The following is a 26561-nucleotide window of genomic DNA, read 5'->3' as shown; positions in this document are numbered from 1 at the left end:
TTTTCATTATATTAAATCTCTCAACTGATGAAGAACATTGAGGTAGTATTCTTTACTAATTGTTTGGCCTGGGGAGGCATACTTGTGACAGACAACACCTTCCCAATCAAAAGCATAGTTAACATGGCCTTAATCTTCCTGCAACTTTGCTGCGCCTTTTTCTGGCGTGGAGAACCAGGTGACTTCCACTGGGGCAAATGGGCCTTCATTTCCAGATCATAGACCCACCATTCACCTCTGGTTATGACCTTCGTGAGGAAACCTAGTTTATTGGTAGTCATTAGCAACTGCAGCATAATGTTCCTTCTGCTCTGGTAACAGAAGCCACAAAATGAATTTTGTCAGATTTTATGCCAAGATCCTGCATCAGAATCTTGGACACAGTAGTTTTTGGAAACCCCAGATCAGCTGCTAGTTCTCCCACTGTCAGTCACAGATCTTTGTTGATTGAAGCCTGTATATGTTCAACATTCTCAGGTGTCCTGCTTGTTGCAGGCCTTTCAGAATGTGGATCACTTTCAACACAGTTTCCACCATCTTTGAAGCATTTGTGCCACACTTTTATTTGTGCTGCACTCACTGCATCACCCCCAAAAGGCTTCTGAATCATCCCAATAGTTCCCATGGAGGAATGTTCAAGCTTAATGCAAAATTTGATGCAGATTCATTGCCCTACTCACTCAGTCATTTTGAATGTGACAGCCACATAGCACACACTCAACAGCATCTACTGCCCCCACTGACTAATACAGTGAAGTTGTCATTGTTCACACATGCTCATTCCAGTCCCCTCTTCCTGGCTGCCAGGTTACATCAATGTGGCACAAACCACTCTCATTGTATTAATGATGGCTGGACTTTTTCTGGAAAGACCTGTGATATGACCCAAAGCTTAAGATTAGCAATACAATTTTAGAATTTATAGGAGCGGCCCCAGTTCAGGGCTCACAGGAAGAAGGACATTCTGTTGTTCCTTGTCACGTGTACAAGAACTTCAGCATTCTTATCCAAAGAACTTCCAAATGTGTCCTAGTTTCTAAAAATAAACAGGCTCTTGTTTACTTTAGAGGAAAAAGAAAATTTAAAACAGCTTTGTGTCATTGGTAGATAAGGAGTTACTGTTTGCCATAATGAAGATTATGGTCTCAGATTATAGTCTGAGCTAAGGAAACAATATTCTGTTTCTGAGATAGGCAGATAGTTGCCGTCCATAAATGCTGTGCTTCGGCAGCCACTGAATCTAAGATAAAACACTCTGTAAACCTCATATAGTGGTCTGACCACTTCTGTTTTAATTTGGAAACTACACAAAATAGTTCATAAATTTAAGCATTCTTGCTTAATATTTATGGAAACACATATTTTAGGAAAAATGAGACAAAGTCAAATGTTTGTCCCTAAGTATAGAAAAGCCAAAGTTGTATATAGAAACTCATATGTCTACAGACTATCATGAGTGACACAATGCATGTGCTGTTAACGACACTACCGAAAACACGATTCCAGAGAATTAAGGGAATGGGGAGTTGTGATTCAGTGGGCATGGGCACTTATAAATGTGTTAATAGGACAAATTTCATGTTAAGTGTTCTTACCACAATTTAAAAACCAGAGAGAAAGAGGACGTGTGCTGAAACTCCAAACAATAAATAAAATTTGATTAATTTATATGCTAACATGTCACAGTATTTCATAAAGGATTTCTATTAATTAAATAAAAAGTAGTGTGAAAACAGGGCTCAACACACAAAATAAACTCCATCTACAATTATTGACTACACTAAATTATTTTCAAAGGTGTTTATGTGAAGTGTATGAAAACCATCATTTGAAGAAAGTCATTAGTGATAAAGGGATAAGACTCTTCAAAAAACAGCCACTCCTCCCATACCTATACCTCCCATACCTATTTCTTAAATATGACTTTGAGATTTGGGTCATTCTGAAGTGAGAAAGTCATACAGTTATTAGTATTCTATTGGATTTTAGTTTGTTTATAGTTTTAGAACACACCTACAGGAGTTTCCCCCATTTACACATTTAATAAAAAAATAAGTACTATACGAGTTTCCATCCAACATGAGAAGCAAAGGAGTCCAGAAGCAGAGTGCAGACCTGGGCATTAACTTGCTGGTTTGCATAATCACTGCCATGCACAGGATATGGGGCCAGGAAGAGCCAGTTAGCTATTCTGTGCCTCAGTTTGCTGCATTAGTAAACACACACTTTTCACAGGGACGAGTAAAATGATACAGGGAAAATGCAGATAATATTACTGGGCATATACTGAGTGCCCAATAAACATTAGCTCCACTTTATCATCATCAAATTCCAGAGTTTTTAAAATTGTCTTCTGTGGAGACAGAATACTTTGAAATGGCACTGTAATTTCCTGGATTTGGAAACACCAGGCTCAATCTCTCCTTCCTACCCCTCCCCCCAAAAAATGGTTTGGTTTTGCCTTGCTTTCCCTTGCTGAAGCACTGATGGAACAGCAGGTGTGTGACTCTCACGTTTTTATTTTATTCTTTTGTGTTTAAAAGAAACGGAAGGAAAACAAAATTATCCCTTGGGGGGACATTTCCCCCCTAAAGTTTGGAAAGGCCTAGAATATTTTCAGTAACTTGTAAGGCACCAGATGTATCACCTGGTTACTAATCAAACGGTCAATATTTCATTTTTGAGCCAGGGCAGAAGACACAAGTTAGAGGTAAAGGTCAAGAGGTTTGACTGATTCATCATGATCAGTAACCAGTCTTTTCTCAACTCCACCAATGAAGTCAGTTACTGACTGAGAGGCTACTGTGTTCCTTGTCTGCTTTCCTAAGCCAGGTATACCACAGGCAGAGAAAATAATAATTTTTTAGACAGCCGAACATGAGACGAAGGGAAGACTTGTGGTCTGCTTGCTCTGTTAGCAGCAAAGTATATGGGAAAGTCATCTTCTGGCTCACACAGTGGAAAAAGAACCCAGGCAATGCGACAGCTGTCACTGGCCTCTACTGTTTTCCAAGCAGAAATCAGAATTGAATGGGAACCAAAACTATTGAGACCTTCCCACCCACTTGTGACTAGATGATCCAAATGAATAAATAGCAAAAAGGCAGATGGGCCTGGAGTTAATGAGAATCTTACAAACCCACAGTTCTGTTGAAGTAAAATTTTGCCATCTCAGTTTTGAGTACAAAATTAAACCAACTGAACCCTCCAACTGTTCCCCCTAAAATGAAATTCATTAATCTCATGAGGATCCAACGTCAGAGGATAGTCTTCAAGTCCAAGGGTACTCAAGATAATCTCAAATCCTGTAATAGTTTGGGTTTGCTATGACTTCTTATATACCAGAACTCTTTTCTCAGACATTGATCACTTCAAGCATCAATAGTTTTTCCAGCAGTTTATTACTAAATCAATAGCCTGCCTACAGTAAGTCCCAAAGATGAATTATCACATTTATAGCTGTTTTCTTATACCTTCAGTTATATCTGTAAATATTGTTCTCATTAAACTGCCTGCTTTAAAACTTCATCAGCTTCCCCAGGCATCACTCATCCCAAATTCCCCACTCTTTTCTAGGGCTTTGAGTCCTTTGGAATTGCTACTGACCTTATGAATTACCTCCCCCACTTCCATTTCTGTCTTTTTTGGCAGTGTGACTTCAATTTTTTTCTCCTCCTCCTCAATTATAGCATATCTCCAATGCTCTTCTGGCCAGCTTCCACAACACACCATTTTCTTCCTGCTGCAGCTAAATCTAAGTCTCAGCTGTTTTAATATGGCATCTGTGGTTAATTTTTGGTACAATATTGCACATCTTGAATGACAGTAATGTTCAATGCTACTGCAATATTATGCAAGATTTCAGACGGATGGAACCTATTAACTCTCTGTAAACTAATGCATTATGGACATGGCATGACACTTAAATGCAATATACAATACCTGCATGAGGAAACTCCAGGTGCCTTCAAACACTTAAGAAGTAAGGACATTGCTTTGCTTTCCTGCTGCTGCAGTGCTCTATAATTTTACCACTTACTCGCTCTCAGAGTAGTGTCAAAAGAACAAGGAGAAGATGAAATCCACACGAAGTTCCCAAAGGTTGCCTATTTGGCTCAACTATATGTTCATTTTTCTAGGTTATGGGATCACTCTTGGTGACTTTTGACAGCATGAGAATGCTTCCCTCTGCCTTTAATGATGAGACAAGGGGCTCCATACACATGCTGTTTGACACGTAAGAACTCAATGAAAAGAAGTCAGCAGACCTATATGCCAGGGTAGATGCAAACTGTGAAATAAATACATGTATATTCTGGTGTTGGAACAACAGAACTATTTGAAAGAGTGGCACTAAGGGAATGAGCCACTCTAAGGGCAGCCAAAAGATGAATGTTGGTAGTTAAACATTTGAAATAAAACAGAGGCAATTGGAAGCATCTTTTTTTTTTACTGGAAATAAAATACAGAGTTTGGAGGCTAACAGAATTATTTTCAAATACCAGCATTGTCCCTCAATAGCTAAGTGATTCAACCAAGTTATATTTCTCTGAATCTTAGTTTTCTCACCTGTAACTAGAAATAATACTTTCCTTACATGATGCTTGAGAACATAATTTATGAGAACATAATTAAGCTAGGACAATGCCTACCTTAAGCCAGATAGTTTAATTTAAGGAGTAGAAAATGTCTTAAGAATACCTGGGTTTCCTATGACTTTTTATACACCAGAACTCTTTTCTCAGACATTGATCACTTCAAGTATCTTTCGAGTAAGTGCTGAAATTAGGCAAAAGCAATTAAAGTAGAAAAAATTTATGCACCTTTTACGTTTACAAAAATAAAAGAGATCAATGAGCAGATAAAGCCACATGATAAAAAAAATACAAGCTAAGAGACAAAGGAAAAATGAGAGAAAAGGAAAAGTAGCCAATAGATTAAAATATCAAAAGACAGGTATAAATAAATATGGCTTTGTTTTTCCATGAGGTATTATGAGAACATTAGAGAAGAAATCCTTCAGGTGCCATGAGAAAGAAGAGACACAGAGAGAAAGCACAAGACCACAGGCAGATAATGCAAGGCTTGAGCCTTCCCCCCCTAAGAGCATCCTTGGCTCAGGCAGTGCTAAAGGGAGTGCATAGATGAGCAGAAGGACACGGTGCTGTGAGCAGCAACTGCCGAGCTCACTGGTCAGGCAGGAGCTTTTCATTTCATAAATCAATTACAGTCTGCTATATTGACTTCACAAAGTCAGCAGGACTTAAAAAGTTAATGAGCAAAATATTTTTTATTACTTTTGAAAACACTGCAGTGTCTACAGCTCAGCACATTGGGCAGAAAGACAAATGGAGGCTTTGGCTGCCTAATACATCATTCCATCCTAGCATCACGCCCATGTTCTTCATCTCAGCATCGGCAAAGAACCTCGGGTTGGCATAAGACCCCATTGCATTGTGCCAATACAATCTCTCTCTGGTCTCGGGAGCAGGGGCTGCCCCATCTAATGTGTCTGTGTTTAGGTACTGTGGAGTCTTGTACCAGTGCCCAGACCTCTCCAGATGGAGCAAACAAGGAAAGGAACAAGAAATCCACCTGACAACGTATTCGGAATGCAGCAGGACTGCATGTGTAATTGTGGTTCTTGAAAAGTAGTTACAGCACTTACTGGAGTAACATCCAGACTGGGTTTTTTGTGGGCTATTTCTTTCGGACAACACCAAAAGTGGGAAACTGGCTGAGGGCTCTGTTCTGTCAATTAACGCCTGGCAAAGGGCCAAGAGCTGCAGAACTACAGCTCAAGGGGAGGTAGCATGGATAAGTTTGCTTTTCTCCACAGCAATTGAGGTTTTGCCCTGCAGATAACATTCAGGAAAAATATAAAAGAAAGAAATAAATTATGGGTTATTAATATTAATGTATTAATATAAAATAAGCTACTAGTCACTTTTTAATTTTAGCAATATTCATTCCAATACAACATGTCTTAATAAAAATGGAAACTTTGTTTCAATTAAGCCATCCACAAATTTCAAGAACTTGCTTTTTATGAAAACTTTAGAAAACACCATGAATACATATTTCTTCATAAGTCTTCCCATCAGAGGCACAATATTGTGTACTTGATATTGTTTATTCAAACACAATGCTGTTTCTTCATGAGTCTGTACATCAGAATCACAATATTGTCATTCGGCATCATCAATATTATTTATTCAATGACATCAAATATAAGTAATTTTAGGATCTCCTTTCACATATTTTTCTTAAATGAATAAAATACTGTCTTTTCTAATCACATATGGCTTTCAAGATCACGTGTCATTTTTGTCTTCAAATATTCCATCTATTGGCTCTAGCTGGTGTGGCTCAGTTGGTTGGAGCTTTGTCCCGTAACTGAAGGGTTGCAGGTTTGATTCCTGGTCAGGGCACATGCCTGGGTTGTGGGTTGGATCCCCAGTCCTGGAGTGTAGGATCCCAGGTCTGGGCACCTACAGGAGGCAACCAATCAATGCTTATCTCTTGCATCTATGTTTCTCTTTTTCCCATCTCCTCTCACTTCCCCTCTCTTTAAAAGCAATGAAAAAGTGTCCTCAGGTGAGGATAAAAAAATAAATAAAATAAAAAATATTCCATGTATTGGCAGCTGAATTGTTTTTAATTAACTCAGCTTTATTTATAAGAACATATTTCCTTTAACTTTTCCCACAAGCTCTGGGAAATATCTTTGTGAAAGTTGACTATACTTATTAGTCTTTCCAAGATGCTGTTAGAAAATAGAACCTATTAATACCTAGAGAAATGTGGTTACAATTTACAAAGTACAAAAGTGTATAGTGAAGATATGGATTCCTCCATACTCCCTACCTCCCACTGTCCCTGGTCACTCTGGGATTTCTATGGCTAACATAATCTAGTACACATGCACATACAGAATTAAAAACCCTCAGAGATCATAGGTGCCTTTATATAATAGACAAAAAGAAAAACAACTAAATTACATTTAGATAATCAATTCTGTGGTGAGACAGGGACTTTCTGATGCTTCAAACAATCGAAGACGTACCCTGATAAAGACGGCTGTGAAGAGAAGCCCCTCTGTCCATAATCTTACCTACAGCATGAGGGACATCATGGGGGTGCCTCGGTGAGACTGCTTACATGGAGCTGAACTGACTAAGTAAAGATCTCCAGGTACCAGGGTCAGGACACAACCACCACAATGTGGTAAAAATAATGACCTCCCCCCCAAAAAAGAGGTTTGGATTCCACTTGACTCTTCTGCTATCTATATTTGTAAACTTAAGCAAGTTGCTTCATCATTGGCATATCAGATAATATGAGAGTTTTAAAGTAGAGTGTCCCTAAAAAAGTGTCAGCTCCAATACTCAATGGTTTTATTGAGACTGCTCCACTTTAATGAAGGCAATACTGCTATAGGCTCCAAGAAGAGGAACTGTGTTGTAACAAATCTATTGATCTAAGCTATAGAATTGGCATTATCTCTTCACGGACCAAGTGCAGGTGGAAAGGAGTTATCAGTAAAGAAGGCTTTTACACAGAAATAGCTTGTTGCCTTGGTAGATAGAAAATTCAATTTTTTAAAGAGTAATGTGTTGCTTTAATATTCCTGAACTCTCTTGTCTCTCTCTCTCTCTCACACACACACATGCATACACATGCACACACACACATATTGGGGGTAATTATTTAGATTTTTTGACAACCTCATCTAACATGCATATAAGTTAATTGGTGTTAAAGTTGACTCCTGCAATAATAACAATGCCAAAACAACTCTAATTTAAAAGCAAATATTTAGTATTTTTAATCAAATTGAGATCAAGGGAATAGTCACATTCTTCATCTAAACACTATGCCATTCATGAATTAAAAAGAAAGAGAGTAATAGCCCTACTTTTGAACATGTGGCCATATAAATTATAAAATATGAACAAGGTATAGAACAATTTATATCTCAGAGATTTCCCCATTCCACCCAATCCATTCCCCAATAAGTTAATGTTTACCTAGTAAACAATGAAAAATTCACCAATAAATACATTCTCCTGAAATTTAACAGTTAAACTTTATTATCTGTTAAAATGTACTACTCTGGGGTTACAAAATAATTGTTGCTAAAACCAACAGCTAACATTTGATTGTTTTCTATGTGCTAGACTCTGACTAAGTTCTTTGCATACATTATTGCACTGAAATCTTAGAACAATCCTAAAGGGTCAGCATATTATAACCTTAACTTTATAGTTGGTGGTAACTGAGGCTTAGATAGGCTAAATATGTCCCCCAGTGCCTTGGAGTAATTATCTCTTTACCACTGGAGCCTGAATTCTCAAATATTCTTTCCACCAGCAAATATTAACTAAGCATCTAACACATGCCAGTCATTATTCTAAGTGCTATCTACTGCCAAAACTACTTTTTACATCAAGATAGTGTAGCAACCAAAAATGAATATATCTCATGGAATAACAACATTCCTTCAGAATGTGATTTCAGTTACCAGGAAAGAGAACCACAAATCTAGAAAACAGCCAAGCTTCTTGCCAAGAGAATAGCAAATATTATTCTAAATATGTAAATACTATCAATAGAAAAATAAGAGGATGGGAGAATAAGAAGGTAGGTAAGAAGACTAAGCAATTAAGTTCTTCTTGAATGGAGGAGACAGGTGAAATTGACCAAATGAAAAGATGAGAGAAAACAGACAACTAAAGGTAACTCTAAAGTAATAAAGTTCTACATTTCTTAGGAAGTAATTTTGCTCTCTCAAGCAGAAGAAAGAAGATAGATTTTTTAAAATGATAAACTATGATCTTCAAATTATTTCTCAAAGTTAATGTTTCATTTTAATCTTATAGGATATATAAAAAGTATAGCCTGCATAAGTTTTACCCTTTTAATTATTTACTTCCTTTACTTTTTTCTTGTTAATATTTAAATGATGTAAGAAAATGTGCTATAAATAAAGGACTATTAAAATGTAAATAATTTATTTTTAGTGAGTTTCCCTTCATCCCTTATAGAATTCACAAATAGAATTAGGTAAAGGCACACCACACAAAATATTGCCTTTCACTAACATATTTTTCTTGCTTTATTTTTGTTTTTGCTTTTTTTTGTATAACAGGGATATTAATGCCAAGTCAGAGGTCTGGCACCTGCCTAGATCTAAACCTCCCATTTGCTCAGAACACTTGAGCCAAAATCTTTTTGTTCTATAAACATACAGAGCTCATCCCTGCCTTAGCTCCTTTGTCTCAGACGTTACCTTTGTCCAGAATGTTCTTTCCTTGATCTTCTACTCATGGCCACTCCCTGAAAATTCACATTGTCTATTATTTCATCAGAAAGGCTTTTCCTAATCATATTTATCAATTATGGGTGGATAGGAAATAAATGGTGCAATCATAAAATATAATTAACAAAGGGACTATTTGAGATAGTATTATAATTATAATTTATTATAAGTTAGAAAAAAATATAATATAATCTTCAGGTACAGTCAAGGAGGAGTGGTTACCACCACAGAGGTAAGAGGGTAAGAAAAAGAGAGTTCCTAAAGCTCTGAGTGTGAAAATATGGGATAGGGTCACACAACAGGAACATGGCCTCAGAGAAAGAAAACCCACTCACGGTCCATCTGTGGGGACCTAGCAGGAAGGATCCAGGGGAATATATGCTTGAACTCAGCCTTCACCTTCCCTGGATCTCAGATAGTCTGTCAATGGTTTTCATCAGTTAAACATGGCCGGAGGCAAATGGTAAGGGACCCCAATAATACAGTCCATGAAGTCAGCCTCAGTCCTCTGGTATTTTCTTCTCAAGTTAGGTATCTATTTCTCTAACTGTAAACTCCAGGATTTTCTGTCTTATTCATCAGTATACCCCAAAGACTAAATTAAGGCCTATATGTATTAGCCCCCCAATAAGTGTTTAATGAGTTAATTCAATTAACAAAACTTCTTTGATAAAAAAAAATTACATTGAAACCTAAACATTCATGAGGAAATGATTTACTAGTTATAGAAGAATGATATAGAATAATATCTCATTTCACTAGTAAGAATTTTAAGAGGAATCAATGATACCCAGCTATAATGAATTTACCATAAAGTGGATCACTTTGACTTATCATATTCATCAAAGGAAGATCATGCCACCTATGTCAGAGTCAACTGAAGGTTAACTGACACATACGATAGCCATTCATTTTCTTGAACCCATTCATTTATTCATTAAAAACATTTATTGAGCACCTACTATGGCACTATACTTGGCTACAACAATGAGGCAAACAGTGATATTTTCATTTAGTAAGAGGTCAGAGTCAGGTGGTCAGAATAGTCCTCGCTCATCAGCTGATATTTGAGCAAATATCTGAAGAGAGCAAGGAGAAGGACCATGCATATATTCCTAAGAGCAATCTGGACAGAAAGAACAGCAAGTACAGAAGCCCTGGCTGCAGCAAAGTGTGCAGGCTGGGAGCAACGTTAACAGAGCTGATAACAGAGGGGAACAGAGTAGTTGTGAGGACTCAGTTTCTCCTCACAAAAAGAAGGGTGTGACAAAGTAACATGACCTGACTCACGTTTCAACAGGAGACAAGGCAGAATTAAAGAGCCAGTTACAAGAATATGACACTGGTCAAGTGGGAGATGATAGGGTGAGAGAGGTGATCGGATTCTGCGGGTGGACACATGATGGCAGAGGTAGAACAATTTCCTAACGATAGAACATGAGGCTGAAGACTGGGGAAGGGGTCAAGAACGGTGCTGAGGTTTGGGTTCTGAACAATAGAAGGTGCTCACAAAGGGTTTGTTTGTTTTTTGTCTATTTGATTTGTTTTCTATTTGACTCTGACATAAGATATTCATCAAGTTATTGACTTCATTACCGTGAAAACTCATTCAGTTATCATCATCTCATTGCCATGAATCACTCAGGAAACATCTGGTCCTTAAATTTTGTGAAGTTACTGAATTTTTCAGACCATAAGGCGCACCAAGGTTTTAGAGGAGGAAAACAGGAGAAAAGAGTTTGAAGCACAAAATGTGGTAAAATATTTAATAACATAAATAACATAGGCCACCCCCCTACAGCAAGGCAGGTAAGCTACATTTGGACTATAAGATGCATTCCCATTTTCCTCCCAAATTTGGGGGGAAAGGTGCATTTTATAGTCTGAAAAATACGTAACATTGGAATAGCATTTTTTCGTTCAAAGACAGACCACTACACCTTAAATTTAGCATACTGAGCATAGAGTAAGACTTTGGCAAAAGAGATATTTCAAACCTATTTCATTTCTGTGAATTTAATTTATGATAACTAAATGTAAATAAATTCTAAACAATAAATTTTGAGCCCGATTTAAAATGTAAGCACTGGCTTCACAATGTAATCTCACTTATAATAAAGTCATCCTTTCAGCGCAGAAGGTTTTGAAAAATCAGGTTTTCATATTAATCAAATGGTCTTTTAACAAGTATTTCCATCATATCAAACATAAATTACCAAAGTATAAAGAATTAGAATACAAAAGTGTAAAATTAGCATTGAAACTGTATTTAACATAATTTAAGTTTTTGGTCAGTAATTCACTTTGCTTTATGTAGGGCAGTAGATAGAGTGTCATATAATGAAGAAGCACAAGCTTTTAGACAGAAACTACATCCAAATTTTCAGCTCCTTCCTAACTTCCTAACATCATAAATTTGGATCAGGCCCTCTAATCTCTTAATCTAAGTATCTTCATTCATTTAAAAGTTATTCCCAAATTAACTACCTCATAATGTCATTGATAAGATTATACTCAAGTGTTTGTTTATTTGGATTCAGATACTTTAAAATTTACTAATTTAACATGAATTTGGTAGAACTCCATTGAAAGCAACATTTGAGCCAACACAATGACTTTCTAGCTATCACACAGATATTTATCTAAAATTAAACTATGTATCTTCTCCTTCCACTCTACAAACTCAGTCATTCTCACTAAATTAGAATGCTCTACCCTCTGGGTGTTGTGCATTTTTTATTCAGTGGTCAGTGTGTCAATTCTGTGATTTTCAATCAGGGCATGATGAAAAGCTGGTATTTTCACTGTGATTTATCATGTTACATCAGTCCTTCTCAGTGCCTCAAACCATCAGTTTGTGTTCAAAAGCCTTTAAAACATTCTCCTCTCAATAGTAAAAGCTAAAGGTAAGGCCAAGGCTAAGGTAAAAGGGGAGGGGTGAAATTAGTTTTTCCCACTTAAGCTCTTTTTCCATAAGAACACTTACAATGAACAGCTAATTATACACCTCTTTCCTGAAACTGCCCTCTCCCCTGCTGCTACCACCCCCCCCCCCCCCCCCCCCCCCCCCCCCCCCCCCCCGCCCATGCATAAATGACACCAGGCTCACCTCTTCACTCTGACCACCCACTGCAGGCTCACCTCCCTCTTTGTTTCCATTTCCCTACACGTGGAGGTGCTCCTGGAGGTTTGGTCTTCAGTGCTCTTTCACACTTAAAAAAAAAACAATCCTTTCTAACCTCTCCTCTGTCAGATTTACCATCTCTGATGGCAGTCAACAGTGTTTTCTCCTTCCCCTGAATCTGCTGTCACGTTATCTGTTTCACTTTGATGGCTCTTGTTCAGCAGTTAGAAATGAAGAATCAGATAGATATTGGGAGTGAAGACCTTTTAAAGGCAATGCTGAGATCCTATTCCTCTTTCCCTCCCATTGGACCTAGCAGGAGATTCTCTACAGGTTTAGTACTGAACTCCCGAATCAATCAACTGCTATTCCAGACTACAGTATAAAGCTCTCACATCATTAATACATATCAACGTATTCCCTGAAGTCCATAGAAATAAGCATTGTGGCAGAGAAAAATCATCAAATACAAAACATTATTGTTTTAAAAGTGTGCTTCTTGGTAATTTGTTTATGTGTAACAGAATTAGACGATGTTAATGGCTAGATTTGCTTTGATTTCGTTTGCGGAATAAAGTAGGTGCTGAGATGCCTTGTATAGTTAGATTATCCTGTGCATTTAGCCTGCCACATGCACCATCAAATCAAATGCCTACAGTAGCTGACATACAAGAAAGTGATATACATTGTGAAGGAGGCTTTTGTATACAGATGTGAATAGCTTATCTAACAAAATTTGTACAGAATAAGGGTACTTATTTAAGTTTTTAATGAATTTACCTCTAGGTTGTTTTTTGAGTGAATTTTCTTAGAAAATTTATTTTTATGGCACTGAGGAGTATCATGTTTGGACGCTGGTCTGAGCCACCCAGAAGAGAAAGTTGAGTCTTTTTATTACCTGCTATAATGTAATATCTCAAGGAAGAAAAATTATATTATTTTTAATGGTACCAGGATTTAGCACAGTACCTGCCCCTTAACTGTTACTCAATAAATATTTGTTGAATTAAATTTAAAAATTAAGGTAATTTCAATATCTTGGTATAATCCCTGCATAAAACAGATGACTCTAAGAAGCCAGTATTAAGATGAGTTAGTCAAGTCTTCATTGTCTATTAGTTTGTATTTCAAGCTTGCGAGTAGACAGTGTTGAACTTCTGTTGCTCAGTGGAGTCTGTTGCATGAATGAAGTCAGGTTTTCTCCTTTGGTAAAAAATAATGAGGTGGGGCCAGCGTGTCCCATTGCCTCCCAACACCCAAACACCCTGCAGTGCTGTGGCCAGGCAACAAGACTCAGGAAATGGAGCCCAGCACTTTTAGGATATCGCAATTCCTACCTTTTAAATAACCACATCCTGTTTCCATTTAAATAGGAAAGAAACACAAGGCTCAGCCCACCTATTATTTAATAATTTCAAGAAGTAAAGGATAAATTGGAGAGTTGTTGAAAATATCTTCTGTGCACAATTTCTAGCCACCAAATTATCCCATCATTCCACAGAGTACTTCCACATGGACTGTTCCTAGATTTTTGCACATGAAGACCTAGTGAATCATAGAAAGAATTAGAAATCATCTACTTCTACTATAGTGCCTGCATTTAGGATTCAACATAATTGAGGAAAGAAAGGTCAAATGTTATCCAAGGTGATGAAGCAAGTTAGGAGCCAGACGTGGACTAGAGAAGTGTCCTCTCCTGTACTCCACATGGGTACTGCATATTTATAGCAGAGCTAACATCGAATCCTTTAGCGTCCATTTGGACAAGCTGGAATTTGTGTATCTCACTATATGATAATGTTCATAGATTGAACTATGTAACTAAAAACTGTCCCTTTCCAATGCTGATAACTCATAAAATGAACTAAAATTTCACTAGCAATATGGCAGCTTTGTCGTGTCAGTTCTAGTAAATCTGGCTAATTTGTTTTGAATGGCAGGGCAGACACAGTGTCATTATGTCTATGAGCACTTAATGTTTTCTGAGTAGTCAAATGCACTAAACATTTTAGAGATACAAGTACTTGCCGATGGTACCAGTCTTACAAGATATCCTGCAGAAGAACCTTCACAAAATCATATTTGACCTTGAAGAGCAGATATTCTAACACACACACATTATCCAGGTTTTATACAGGAACAGCAGTTTAGAGTTTCCCAACTTTTTCAAACATTCAATAAATTTAAAATGCCACTTAAATTGATATAATTTGAAAGAAGTTATTGGTTTTTAACTTATCTGTATATTGCTCATCAAGACACAGAAGTCTACGTGCCACTGTCCAGAAAGTAGTTCGCTCCTCTGAGATAACATTTCCTTAGGGGGGACATTTGGGCAACACCAACAGGCCATCTAAGGAAATCATATTCACATTAAATAACCGACACTGCAGTCACTTTCCTGTCAATTTCCATTTATTTTGATTTTTGAGTATTTTAAAAGGACTTATTTGAACACTTTTGAATATCACTAATAAATAAATATAAACATTCCATAGATTTCATAAATATGAAATACTTTATTCTTCATTAGTAATATTTTTCCAAACTCTGTGCTTTTGAAACTGAAACAGCATCACACATAGGATATTTTGTAGTCCTTTCTATTTATAATTGCCAGGATGCTCTCTAATGCTTTTATGTCATCAGCTCTGATTACTTTATACCAAAGACAAGCTCCTCATTCTAAAAATCAAGGCCCTTCATTAACCACTTATCTTGGCTGTTAGCCCTCATACCTCCCCTCTCAGTGTCTCTTACATATTCTTCTGTCATTCAGTCTTTTTGGTAATCGATTTGATTCACTCCCTGTCTTTAAATATAATCAAAATGCTGTGGACTGTCAAGGTCCTATCTCTATTCTTGACTGCTCATAAGAATTGATTGCATTCTCCCCTGCATCTCTGGTGTCTCACTTTGTCTCAAACATGATATACACACAACTGAGCTCCGCAACTCCGTAACTGCAATCACCCCCCCAAACCCCACCCACTCCAATCTCGCTTAAAAAAACAGACTGACCTTTTTACAGAGACCAGAAGACTGAGGTTATTTCTCAAACTTTTACCTGCTATTAAGCACTCTGCAGCAACACATTCTTGTCTGTCTCCTTGGGTACTTCAACACCAGGATATGAACTTCCTCTGCTTTACCAGATGTGGCCAAATTGCTTTCCAGAGAACCAATATCAATTTATATTCTGACCAGCAGGGTATAAAAGCTTCAGTTTCTGCGCCACTTAAAGATTTGGTATTATAATTTTTAACATCTAATGGCTGTTAGATGCAATCTCATTGTTGATTTAATTTTTATTTTGCTAATTACAGGAGAAGATAAGCATCTTATCACATATTTGTTCGTCCTTTGGTTTTCCTTTGTTGTAAATTGCTTCATTATATCATTTTCCTATTTTACATTAGATTGAGCTTTCCTGTTCCACCTCTTCTCCCTCCTTCTTCTTTTTAGTTTCTAGGAATTCATAATACCGTCTGGATACAAATCCTTTTCCAGTTCTATATATTAGAAATATCTTCTACATTAGAAACAAAAAACATTTTGTTTTTTAATTTTGTTCATGGCGACCTTTCTTTATACAGAAATTTAAATTCTATTATATTCACTGTATAAATATTTTTATTTAACATTTAATGACTTGTTTGATAAATTCTTTTTTTTTTAGATTTTATTTATTTTTAGAGATGGGAAGGGAGGGAGAAAGAGAGAGACAGAAATATCAGTGTGTGGTTGCCTCTCTAGTGGTCCCCACTGGGGACCTGGCCTGCCACCCAGGCATGTGCTCTGACTGGGAATCGAACCTGTGACCCTTTGGTTCACAGCACGTGCTCAATCCACTGAGCTATGCCAGCCAGGGCTTGATAAATTCTTTTTACCCCATACTTATAGAAATACTGTTTTTAATTTTCTTATCATAGTTTAAACATTTTGTTGATCACATTTAAATCTTTAATTCACCTGTTGATTATTTTTGTTCATAATGAGAAGAAATATAACCTTAATTTTTCCTTGATGATTCCTATCATTTATCGATTAATTCATTCTTCCCAATTTTTAGTGCCTTTTCAGTTTATACACCGATGCCCTTATGGGTGAAAATTGCTTTAAGGTTCTCTATGTTCCTCAACCTCATGGGTTTTCTCTCACTGTGCCATTATCATGCTGCTTCAGTTATTATAGCTTTGAAAAGCATTTACATTGGTGTTTTGGTTACCTACTGCTGCAAAACAAACTGCTTCAAATATGAGGACATTTTTTAAAAATCATCAACTTTCATGATTTTGAGGTAACCACAAAATAATGCTTCCCATTGTATTGCTTGCCTACTGGGACCACAATGAGCTCCAGAATAGCCTCTCCACATATTTGACATGTGGTACTAGCTGCCAGGTGGGAGCTCAGAGGGAGTTTTCAACCGGAAGCCTCTGTTTTCCTCTCCATGGGTCTCTCCACACAGCTATCTGGGCTTGGCAAAGCACAGTGGAAGGGAACCGATTAGAAATGTTCAAAATGGCAAATCTCTCAAGGCTTCACCTCAGAAGTACTTAAAGTCACCTCTGCTTTATTATATTGGTCCAATAGGATAAAAAAAATTGACTCTGCCTCTTAATGAAGGGAGTGGCGATGTCACCTTGGGAAAAAACACATGGGAAGGGAGATGGTGTTGTGGCCATTTCTCAAAATACAGTCTACCACCTTCTGATAGGACAAGCCTTACCTTGACATTAGGCTTCTGCAAGAAAATTTTGGTATTTTTATGTTTCCCATCTATGAATCTATGAATTTGGGGATCAGGTTGTCAAGTTCCACCCAAACGATATTTTAAATCAGATTTTGAGTGAAGTTAGATATATCACTGATTCAACAAATGTTTATTGAATTTAGTTCTTAGTTCTCTTTCTGGAGTTTTGATGTGCTAGGCACTGTTCTAGTGCTACTGATATACAATTTAACAAAATGGACAAGCTGTCTTCTCCAATTGAGCTTCTATTTCTGATAATTTGGAGAAAATAGACATATTTAATAATTTTAGTCTTCTAATAAATGTACATATTTTATTTCTCAAATTTAATTAGTTTTATCATTCATGACTTTCATTGAATATTCATAATTTTTCTTACAAACTTGCAGCTCTCTTATCTGATATATTTTTTAAAGATTTTATTTATTTATTTTCAGAATGAGGGGAAGGGAAGGAGAAAAGAGAGAGAAGCATCAATGTGTAATTGCCTCTCACACACACTCATGCTGGGGACCTGGCCTGCAACCCAGGCATGTGCCCTGACTGGGGATCAAACTGGCAACCCTGTGGTTCACAGGCCAGCACTCAATCCACTGAGCCACATGAGCCAGGACTCTTAGCTGATTTTTTTTAAAGCACTTTATTGGCTTGCCTTTCTCCTGCTATTTGAGACCAAGCCTTTCAAGGGCAAAAGTTTTTTTAAGTATATTTTATTGATTATACTATTATAATTTCTCAGTTATTTTTCTTCCCTTTATCATTATCACCCCCTACCCTGCAACCCCCACTGTCTAGCATTCCCCCTCCCCCTTAGTTCATGTTCATAGGTTGCACATATAAGTTCTTTGGCTTCTCCATTTCCTATACTATTCTTACCCCTCCCCTGCCTATTTTATGCCTACCAATTATTCTTCTTATTCCCTGTATATCCCCCCCATTCTTCCCCTCCCAACAGATAACCCTCTATGTGATCTCCATTTCTGTGATTTTGTTCCTTTCCTAGTTGTTTGCTTGGTTTTTGTTTTCATTTTTTAGTTCACTTGTTGATAGCTGTGAGTTTGTTGTCATTTTATTATTCGTAGTTTTTTTTATCTTCTTCTATTTCTTAGATAAGTCCCTTTAATATTTCATATAATAAAGACCTTGGTGGTGATGAACTCCTTTAACTTTACCTTACCTTGGAAGCACTTTACCTGCCCTTCCATTCTAAATGATAGCTTAGCTGAATAGAGTAATCTTGGATACAGGTCCTTGCCTTTCGTGACGTTGAATGCTTCTTTCCAGCCCCTTCTTGCCTGCAAGGATTTTTTTTTTTTTAATGAGAAATCAGCTAATAGTCTTATGGGCATTCCTTTGTAGGCAACACTCTCCTTTCCTCTTGCTACTTTTAAGATTGTCTCCTTATCTTTAATCTTAGGTATCTTAATTATGATGTGCCTTGATGTGTTTTTTCTTGGATCTAATTTCTTTGGGATACTCTGAGCTTCCTGGACTTCCTCAAAGTCTATTTCCTTCACCAGATTGGGGAAGTTCTCCTTCATTATTTGTTCAAATAAGTTTTCAATTTCTTGTTTTTCCTCTTCTCCTTCTGGCACCCCTATGATTCAGATGTTAGAATGTTTAAAGTTGTCCCAGAGGTTCCTAAGCCTCTCCTCATTTTTTTTGAATTCTTATTTCTTCATTCAGTTCCATTTGGATGTTTATTTCTTCCTTTTTGCTCCAAATCATTGATTTCAGTCCCAGTTTCCTTCCCTTCAATGTTAGTTCCCTGTATATTTTCTTTTATTTCACTTAGTAAAGCCTTCATTTCTTCCTTCATTTTGCAACCAAACTCAATAATTTCTGTGATCATCCTGAAGTGATTTGAGCACCAGTGAAGTGAGCACCAGTGGTTTGAACTTCACATCTGATAGATTGTCTATCTCCTCGTCACTTACTTCTTTCTCTAGAGTTTTGATCTGTTCTTTCATATGGGCCATATTTCTTTGTCTTAGTGCACCTGTTAGATTGAAGGTGTGGGACCTTATGTATTTGCCAGGGTGGGGCAAACCATGTTGCTGTTTTGTGGCACTGTCTGTGGGGGAGGGGTCAGAGAGAGTATAATGCCACTTCCTCAGCTCTTACCCCACTTTCTGTCATTTCCTTTGCTTCCCACAAGCAGACTCTGCCCTTTTAGGTGCTGATTCCCAGGTAGGTGGTTTTGTGTACCTTCTAGGACCCTGTGAGCCTCTCCACTGGACTCTCCTATGAGGCTGGCAGTTTCTCCCACCTTCACAACCCCCACAGATTTTACAGCCAGAGGTTTCGAGTCTTTAGTTTCCCATGCTGAAACCCTGGGTTTTGCCATCTGTATAACTCCTCCATTGATCCTCCTGGTTTATCTGCTCATGAATTGAGGAGCACCCCATCCACCAGCCCCCACCTCCCTCATGCAGTTCACCACCTTGCTGTGCATCCTCTCTGCCTGGCTGTCCATCTCTACCTCTCCTACCAGTCTGGATGAATGTTTCTTTATCTCCTTGGTTGTCAGAGTTTCACACAATTTGATTTTTCTGTCAGTTCTGATTGTTTTTTGTTTTTAAATTGGTTGTTATATTTATTTTGGTTGTATGAGGAAGAAAAACATTTCTACCTCTGCCCCCTTCTTGGCTGGAACTCCTCAAGGGCAAAAGTTTTAACTGCTTTGTGTCTTCTCATAGCTTCTCATAACACATCATGCAGGGCAATGTAACTTCAATGGATAACAGATTGAATAAATAAATGTACACTGAAGTGAAAGTTCACTTTTCCATGTAAAATGTAAATTTTAACCATGCCAGGTCCAACAGTCTGAGCTAAGCTAAGCCCCTACAAATGAGCAACATTCATGTAGCAGGTACATTGCCACCACCACACAGGTATGGAGTCACCTATATAGGATGAGGTGAAAGTAGGTTTACAGTTGTTCTTATGGAAAAGAATATAATCATTAATAAATAATAATACAAGAATAAACTGTGTTTCATGTATTCACAACTATAAACCTAACTTTGCCTCACCCTGTATTACAGCCATTGAGTAACACAAAGAAGCAGCATACCCAGTCATTTCAATGGTTAAAAAAATGCCTTTTAACCTTTATAATGACATTTAAAGAAGACAAAAATGTGTTTGCCTGGCCTAAGCTTATCATACCTTTAACTAATAAGTTTGAAATTTATTTCAAAATTGGTTACAGTGTGGAACAAATTAGCTCACTTTATAAATGGAATAAAGCTCAGTGTGAATCTATCTAAAAACAGAAATCCATTAACATTCTTATTTTCAGACCCTCAATTACCAAATATCTACAGTTCTTAGTTTTAAAATCTTGCTGAACTTTTAAAAGTATGGAGAAAGCAGCCAGAGTAATATCACAATACCGAATGGCACAAAAATAGTGGTAAGTACTAAGACCTAAGATTCCTGTTTCAATTCTGCACTCTCCAGGTTGTGGCACAAATATCACCATGCCATCAAAATTGCTGTAAAAATCAAGACTAGGCCATCAAAAGAATTTCTAAACATTTCAAGTTTGTAATAAATAATAAATTACATATAGAAGAGGAATATAGAAGAGGAATAGAAGAGGAATTTCCTAATGACAATTTCACTATTTTCTTTTTTTATTATTATTTTTTAAGGATTTTATTTATTTTTATTTTTAGAAAAAGACAGAGAGAAAGACAGGAGAAAGACAGAGAGAGAGAAATATCAATGTCTGGTTGCTGGGGGTCATGGCCTGCAACCCAGGGTACATGCCTGGGTGAATCGAACCTGCAACACTTTAGTCCGCAGCCTGCGCTCAATCCACTGAACTACGCCTCAGTGGATTGTACTCTTTAATGCACTCTCCACTTTAATGCACTCTCCACACAGTCACCAAATGATATCTTTAAAATACACAGATCAAATTACCCAACTTCCAAAGGTTATCAGTGTTCAAAAACCCAGTTTCCAAAGGTTATCAGTGTTCTCACAGGATAAAGTTCAAACACTTAGCATGACTTGCAGAGTCCTCTATGACCTGGCTCGGGCCTAAATCCTTGGCCTTCTCATTAAGTCCCAGTCCTTTCCTCAACCTGCTATGTATCCATTCAGGCTACCTAGACTCACTAATTCACAGCCTAGCTCACTTCTGCTTGGAAGATCCTCTCCCCACCCTGAAACTAACGAACTCTTAGTCCTTTTCACAGTCCAGTGCAAGCATCAGTGCTTCTATAAACCTTCCTGAAATCTAAACATGGAATTATACACAACCAACTTTGTGCCATAAATATAGTAAGCACTAATATTTATGGAGTTCTTACCATGTACTAGATATTGTACTGAGTGGTTATTACATAATTTCATCACTGCACCCTCTAAACTTACAAACTTCTTTCACATCACCTTACTACTACATCCTATAAATACAAATAAATTAAGGTTGCTTTTTTTAACCTACTTATTGATATTTTGTATTTTCTTCTACTAGCCTGAAAACAACTTAGGGCTGAACTATGTTTTATCTTATTATCTACTGCCTAAAATCTCCCATAGCACAAGTAGTTCTCAAAGCTCTGTTGATAAATGAAGTTTAATGGCTCCAAGAAGACTGATACCATATGTATGGCTTCAATGACTTACTAATACCACTGAAGGTGTTATCAGAAATATATATTTTAATTATAAATGCATCCTGGATAAAAACAATTCTCCACCTAACTTACTAGTTGTACAACAAAGAAAGAAGAGCAAGACCACCATTCATAATATGGACGATAAGCTAATTTAATAATGCATGTTTGTATTAATCACTGATGTATTTATCTGAGTTAATTACAGCCTATGCAGATTTCTGCTTGCTCAACTTACTGTAAGAAAATCTGTTTCCTAGGCACTTTTGACAATATTATCTAAAGTAGCATTTGAAAATTTTATCCTAAAATACTCCTAAAAAGTAATTTTAGACAATTCCATTTTAGTTAACACCTATAAACATTCAGCAACAATTTACTAGGTGAAAATCTGTGAATCAGCTTTGTGAGTGTTATTGGTTTCTGGCATTAAATCAAAAGATTTAATATCGTGGATTAAATGAAAAGACAGTGAAGAATAAGCCAGTCATGCAGCTGTCCGATAGCAGGAGAGTTACAGGTTTGTTGATATCCCCAAACTTCCCAGAACATTTAGATGTAGTGGCAAGAATAAGAGTAGAAGGTGATTTGGTTATCAAACAGCCTCTTCATCTTTGCTTGATGTACTAATATTTAGCAAAACAATCCTTTGTCTTATTTCAGTAATGTAGGGTTCTTAATTCTCCATGGTTGTGACTGCAACTTATCCTATGCCATTCATAGGGTGCAGTCATATGAAACAAATATAACTGAGATATAATTTAAGCAGGAGGTGTTCATTTGTTGCCAAATAACCATAAATATTTTCTTGTTTGTAAAAAGTGGTTTACCTTTATTAAATTATTTTAACTACAATTCATTTTAAAACCAATACCTTGAGTATGATACACCCCTTCAGCAACTAACAAAACAAAATAAAATTTGCTGAAGCATGTATAGAATATTTTGAACCAATCTTTATCTTTTTATAAAGCTCTTATAAAGCCTTTAGATGACTTCCATTTAAATAAACATAACTCTTAATGGTTAAATAATAAAGCAATTTTCTTCTACATAATTTTCACTAAATTCTGGGTTCTGGGTATTCCTTCTTCCTTTTAAAAAACTATCTTCTTATTTGTAGCTTTGTTCCCTAGGTAGTCTTACCATCTGAATAATCCCACAGCTCATGCTATTATAATAATTTGTAAGAGAACACCCACTGCCCCGAGCAGCAACAGGCCCCCAGACTGTGGCTATTTCCTATTCTCTTCTTATTTAGCGGCTCAGCCATGTCCTTGCCATAGGCAGAAACCTATAGTCATCCATCCCATTGCAATCCCATGCACATAATTGGTCATGGGGACCCATTGATTCTCAGCATATTGTAAATCTACTGTTCTCCCTTGACTTTGCTACCACAGCTTCATCATTCATCACTTGGATTATTATAGTGAATTATAATTGGCCTTCCTGCTCCTTAACCTCAGCTTCATACTCTTATTCCAGTTCATTTGCCTATAACAATTATAATTGCATTTCTAAATGAAATGGTTAAAACAATCCCCTTATATAAATATTCACTGCTGATAACAACCCACAGGATGCAGGCCAAAGTTCCTGAACATGGCATATCAGCACAGCCTTTAGGTATCTCATGAGACATGTTTAATCATCTTGCATACTCCTACATTACAATCCTCTTAATATAGGAGAATAAGTACCTGCTTACTCCATGTTCTATAAGTACTTGGTAAACGGTGTTGTTTTAGTACTAGTTTCAACAAAAAAAAATTGAGAAATCAATATAGAAGACAGAGTATTTTTTAAGCATAGAGTAGTGTGAATAGCACAACATTAAATAGTAGAAAATAAACCAAAATACATCAATAATGAGAATAAATACAAAGAGAATAAATATCAGTTAGATGACACATTTGTTAATTAGATTCTATGGTTTTTGGAAAGCGTAGAACTAAACCACAATGACACATGAGGCTGAAAGTAAAAAGATGAAAACAGGTAATGAATAAAAGGAATAAACAAATAATGACTAAAAGGAGACACTCCTATAAAGACAAAAAAGCACACTGGAAGAAATAAGTTTCTACAAAACAATAAAAATGATTCAGCTGGAAAGTATAGTTCCAACTTCATAGATAAATAACAATATTGCCTTAAATATACAAAGTAAAATGGAGAGGATTAGAAGGAGCTATTGTCAAAGATCAATAATAGCAGGATATATCAGTACATTTGATTCAGTGACTGATATTTAGATCAGGCAGAAAAAAATAAACAAAATCAGCACACATTGGAGGATTTACACAGAACAATTAAAAAGTATGATGCAATGGATATATATAGAACCCTGCACTCGACAGTCAGAGAATGCACCTTCTACTCGAGTACCTCATGAACCCTTAAAACTAAATACATGTTACACCACAGAATGAGCCCTAATAATGCTAAAATATCAGTAGCCCACAGAATTTTTATGGGAAAATAACATAATTATGTTAGAAATATAAGTTTTAAGACTTCAGTTACAATAAATTGGAATGCAGAGCAGATGATTATAAAACTGGAACACCACAGAAATATAGAAAACTCTAGAACTTGAGAACTAAAAGCATTTCTACTGCTTTTATTTATCATTTTCAAATGCTGGTTTGAAAGTGATATTTTATTAACCAAAATTTTGATTCCTTCAAGAATATCAATGCTATTTTATGCTCCCAAATTGCTCAGTTAAGACTTATGACCAAACAATCCAAATTGATTAGTGAAATAATGGCATCACTAAACATATACTGGGAGCTAGTCTGTTGTTATTGGTCTTTAGGTTAGCATTTCCAAGAGAAAATGTAGGACATCTGAAAAATAATATATAATTGAGGTATTTGGATAGGTGAGTATTTAATAAGTTAATATCATCATCTGCACTAAATTCACAGAAAATTGGGGTATTACTGGATAATGTGGATCAAAATATGATTAGGCAATAAAATCCATTCATCTACTTTCAATCACCGTTGCCTCTCTGATCTAACTATAGAGGTGATCAGACAGCACTCCTTTTTGGTCATAAAAGAAATCCTATTAGGTGCCAACCTATAAATGGTGCTCCTGGAAATATAAAAACTGGATTTAGGTTAGTTCAGGATGAAATGGGCCTTGACTTAGATAAAAAATGGAAATGAATAACACATTTTTTGTAAGTCTATGCAAAAGACATCGACATTTCACTGTACTTTATCAGTTAGCTTAGTTGAATTTCATATCGCTGACAAGATGATTACTTGCCCATCAATTTTTTAAATTTGTCTAGTAATACTGGTTTTATTTTCCCCAAATCTTTCTTTCTTAGTAACAGAAACCTACTCAGAAATAGTAATTAAGAGGCACTGAAGGTCATCCGATTTGTTGTATCGGCTTTAGATCAGTGACTAGATTTTACCAGTCACTGCTCTGTCAGTTTCAATACAAAGCATGCATTTATCTTACTAACAGTTCAATCTGCAGGATAGCTGTTTTTCACAATTAAAACTATTGAAGCTTGAATATATAGGGAAATTATCATGATAGCATTCTCTCTAATGTATATATACACACACATACACGCACAAACACACAGGTAACTACAACTGGTTTTCTGGGGACAGCTTCTAAGCTTGTTATATGATCTTTTATTTCTTTAATTTAATCTTCATTATTTTTTTATCACAATTTAGTCCCCTTATACCCTCCTCCCCCCAGCAATCACCACACCGTTGTCCATGTTCATGAGTTCTTTGGAATCTTAAGACGAGTAATTATTTCAGTACTGCAGAAATAACACTATTTGGAACAGATTTACAAAAACACTCTTATGTAAGTAATTGGTGAGGTATTTGAGTAGGAAAGGCTCCTTGCACCCTTGCTGAGGCAATGGAAAGACAGCTGATGGGAGGAGAATTGAGAGAGCACTGGCATAAGATTAGCTGCAGGAGAATCAAGCCGACCTGCTCAGTGAGATGACATTGACTGCTGCCTAGCCTAGCTAGTTCTGTGAGAGAAAACACCCACTTACACAGTCTTTTACTTAAAGCGGAGTTTAAGCCCAGGTCAATAATCACAGAATTATAAAGAACTAGAAAGGAATGTAAAAGATCCCTACTTCAACCCCTATATATAAAAGAAACTAGGAGGTTATATAATTTATCCAAGAAATACAAGTCAAATCTGCTGCCTCTTGTGTTTGGGTTCCTTCTGTTGAATTAAATTGAATTAGATGTGAGGATTCAAAAGAAGGGATCTTGCTGTAAAGTCAATTACTATGACTACAAGCCCTGCCCCCAACATCTGACAATTACAATAAAATTCTATGGAGAATGCATTATGAAGAGTAGAAAAAATGCCAGTGCAATTCTGTTAAAGCTAAAGCAATCTGAGAATTTAATTTTGATGTGTCTGGCCAGAGTCAATTACTCATGCACAGGGACTGGAAAGTGACCAAGTGCTGACTCAGCAGCTTCCAAACACTTCTGTTGAATTAAACAAAAAAAAAAAGAAGAAAGTGCAGACAGACAGGAAGTGGGAAAGGAGCAGTGTAAGAAAAGGGTATAAATTAAATAAATTAATATCTTAATAGTGAACCAGTTAACAGTAGGCTGCGAATGCTCATCTAGAATGATAGGTGCTCATGGAAATTCATCTCAAGTCAAAAGAAGAGAGTAGCGACATGTATATTTTAAATATATA

At 36.6% G+C, this 26561-nt stretch overlaps 2 protein-coding genes and 1 long non-coding RNA gene across 4 annotated transcripts in view; 1 reads left to right on the top strand and 2 right to left on the bottom strand.

Moving 5' to 3' along the window:
- CTNNA3 (catenin alpha 3) overlaps positions 1-26561 on the bottom strand; it is a 1497017-nt gene that overhangs the window by 908054 nt on the left and 562402 nt on the right. The window lies entirely within an intron of this gene.
- Positions 1-26561, top strand: part of LRRTM3 (leucine rich repeat transmembrane neuronal 3) — a 170702-nt gene that overhangs the window by 50275 nt on the left and 93866 nt on the right. The gene's annotated exons all lie outside the window — the stretch shown is intronic.
- LOC118500829 lies at positions 722-26561 on the bottom strand. Its single transcript, XR_004903413.1, has 3 exons — positions 26542-26561; positions 26136-26140; positions 722-873 (listed from the first exon to the last, which is right to left on the bottom strand). It is a non-coding gene; the product is annotated as an uncharacterized LOC118500829 (long non-coding RNA).

The sequence above is a fragment of the Phyllostomus discolor genome, chromosome 5, assembly GCF_004126475.2.
Source record: "Phyllostomus discolor isolate MPI-MPIP mPhyDis1 chromosome 5, mPhyDis1.pri.v3, whole genome shotgun sequence".
NCBI classification, from domain to species: domain Eukaryota; kingdom Metazoa; phylum Chordata; class Mammalia; order Chiroptera; family Phyllostomidae; genus Phyllostomus; species Phyllostomus discolor.
The sequence above is the reverse complement of the archived record's forward strand: the minus strand, read 5'-3'. Positions and strand labels throughout refer to the sequence as shown.